The following is a 3,515-nucleotide window of genomic DNA, read 5'->3' on the forward strand; positions in this document are numbered from 1 at the left end:
CAAGGCTCAATTATAAATCACTAGGTGCAGCAATTCATTTTGGCCGTGTTTCAGGCTGGGGTTTGTAGGCTTCCCGCAAAGCAGATGCTGGGCGGTTCTGCTTATTGTGATCATTCAGGTTTGAGGATTCTCCCGTTTGATTTCCTAGAGTGCTAATGGTTCGGCAAACAGAGATAACGTGATGGTGAGATGTTAAATGGTGGGGGAGGAATAGACACGTAATACAAGAAACCCGTAGACCTTTCTGAAAGAGACGTGAGAGCGTGAGGAAAAGAATATAAAAATTGGAAGGAAGAATGCCTGACAGAGATTTTGACAGCACTTTCTGAAGCAGGAAATCCTTTGCCTTAATATGTTTAAATTTTTCAAACACCAAGGAGAACACTCAGATCCCCACAGGAGAACTTTTCAAGATGATGGAATAAACATCTACACAACTGAAATATCTGATGTTTATTGACGTTTAAGGTGGTTTCTTTAGAACGATGAGGAAGTTAAAGGTCTTTTGAAGTCTCATTGAATTTACATCTTGCCTTTGAGCAAGGAGACCCACAAAACATTCCCAAGTACGCATATCTTTTATGTTTCCGAACACCGACAAGGACTTCCCTTTGCAGTGAAAGGTTTATTCTGGATAAGTAAAGGTGTTAGTGCATTTTAAAATGTTTATTAGAAGGTGGTTGGGTTTTAATGGGGTTTTTTTGGTCAGTAGACATTTAAAAATGAGGCAAACAGAAGAGAGAAAAGCTTTCAGAAAAAAAAAGAAAATAAGGTAGTATATTTCATGTAGTTTGTTTAAATTTAAAAATGACGGCAGAGAGATATTTGGGATAAGAAGTGGAAATGTTGTATAGCGTACCAGTGGAAAACTTTAACATTTGCTACAACATGTAAAGAATCTTTTCTTTTCCATCCCATACTGAGATAGTTTGCAAAGCATCTGCCAGGACACAGACTGCTGGTTTGGCGTGTAAAATAAATTAATAGTGTGTATATGTATCTGTAAATATTTATACACATGTGTGTATACACATTATATACTTTTATGCATATAAACACGTGTTCGTACAGTGTTTTACACGTTGCTCACAAACTCACGGCACGCAGTGTTTAGACAAGCACCTCACTGCTGTCGGAGTTTTCCCAAGGCCTGGTAAGGCCTGGAAATGAGCAGTTCTGTGCACTGACAGACGGCTTGAGTCACCCTTCACCTTTGGAAAGTGGAAGAAAAAGAGTGAGTAATCATTTTGTTTGAATTGCAGTGAGCATGAAATATTTCTCGGGAGCCAAAAAAATCTTGGAAAAGCAAAAAGACATTCTTAAATGGCTGGGCAGTATAGCATTGTCACATTGTAGTACCTCTTTCTTAAAAGGAAGGAAGTGTTGGGGTTTGAAAACATTTCATTCATAAGCGTACGAAACAAGCACAAAGGATAGCTCTTTTAGAAAAATTTAAACCAGTAATCAAAAATGAAATAACAGTAATTACCTGGTTTAGTAAGTGTAATTTGTCTTTGACATGAGTATCTAGTACAAAAAGCCCTACCTCTTCACTCAGAGCCCAGCGATGTGGTTATTTAAAGTGTGGCAGTATTACCAAGTTTCATGTGTTGCCAGTAACATACCTTTCTGTAGCAAATTTGCATTATAATTTTGACACGTTTTGGCTGTTGAAGCCATTCTGTCTATCGATACTGACTACATAGTGCTTTTAAGGAGGCAGAGAGTGCCACTGAGGGAAAAGTCCTCTCCCTCCCTCCACCCATTGCTGAAAATGACAGGTTTTTTTTTTTCTGAGAAGGAACACAGATTAGGAGACTGACATTGTGTTTGAAATTTGCTTCTGTAAATAATTGTGTTTTAGGAAGAAGCGCATGTGCTGGCTATAGTTTTCTGGGTTAACTTCTTATTGTCACTTAGAAAATTTATTTTCAGCTGGAAAAATGCTTGAAATTATAGGCATTTTAAAAAAAGTGCTCCTAGCAAGCAAAAATACTGTGGAAAACCTGTAATTTAGACAAGTACCTACATTTTATTTGCTTTGTGCTGCTGAAACTTAGAATCTCTTCCCATTTACAGTTTACTTTTCACAGAACATTATTAACATTTTGGCTTCATACATGATCTTCTGTCAGATGCTTTTGATTTGTAATTTAGCAAAATATAATAAACAGTGCAAAAGTCATGAATTTTCCTCAACATCCTGAGCTCTGTGGTAGGGAAAATGTGATAAAATGTGTACCTTAAGTCTTGTTTGATGATTTCTCAAAGCAAGTTTGCCTTCTGGAAATAATTTCTGGGGTTGAAGAGCATGGTATTAACAGATTTAATGTGGCTATTCAATGGATTGGTGGAGTACTATGTGAGGTTTAACAAAATGAGAGAGACAAATTGAACATCAACAAATCCTACATCTGTAAAGAATTATAAATTTAATTAGAAAAAAAGGCAAACTTAAAAGACCTCATTAACTAATCGGAATTTGATGGTACTGATTTAAGATTTTTAAATGGATGAATTTTAAGAAGCTTTTCTATCACTGTCCTTTTTTTTCTCTCCATGTGCTTTGTAGTACCCAGATCTGCAATCTGTATTAAGGAGAAAGCTGTGAATGTTACTTACAACAATCAAATTATATATAGTAATAGTTTTGAGGTATTAAGGAGAACGTGTATGTCATTTAGCATGTAAGGGATTTTTAGTTTAAGTGGAGCACAGAGTACGAAAGATGAGTTACGGCTTCTTTTCACTCTCTTTGGGTGGGTTTTTTGGGTTTGGTGGTTTTTTGGTTTTTGTTGTTTTTTTTTTTTTAATGTGCCCCTTTGGCTGACCTGGTAAGGCCAAAGCATATTTTTTTTCCACATTTTGTTTGATATGTGAGTTATGTTGCAGAACTTCAATTATCCAGAGATCTGTTGGCAAAGTGGGAGAATGTATGAGAGCAAGCACACGCCACCCAGAAATGTTTTTATTCTATGAATTGGTTGTCATAAGTGTGGTTCCTTACTACATTGTAATTTTGTACAACACATAAAAAACTGAAGGCATGTGAAGTGTAGCATTTTGTAAACTGTAACTAATTTCACTCACATCTGTGTCTAATTGTTGTCTGCATTCACATTCTTGAGGCTAGATTTATTTTTCCTGGACCACTCTGTGGATTCAGTTGACCAGCCTAAGTGAGGATTAGTTGTTTTAAAGTTATTTTGATTAAAGAGTAATTTTTAAATACGGTAACATGCAATACATGGTTTAAATAATCCTTGAGAAGTGAAAGAATATATCTAAAGAAAGTCTAGTGAAAATGAAGATTGTGGATATGAACTTTCACAAATCATAGAGTGTTAGGGGACATCTAAGTTATATATTTAATACATTTCGAATGAGCTGTTTATTTTTTTGCCCTCTCCCATGAATCCCTAAATGAAATCTCTCTTACTATACACACACGTGCATGTCTGTGTGTATGTATATATACACACCTATACATACACACACACGTATATATAGTGTAG

The sequence above is a fragment of the Buceros rhinoceros genome, unplaced genomic scaffold, assembly GCF_000710305.1.
Source record: "Buceros rhinoceros silvestris isolate BGI_N320 unplaced genomic scaffold, ASM71030v1 scaffold10769, whole genome shotgun sequence".
Lineage (NCBI taxonomy): Eukaryota > Metazoa > Chordata > Aves > Bucerotiformes > Bucerotidae > Buceros > Buceros rhinoceros.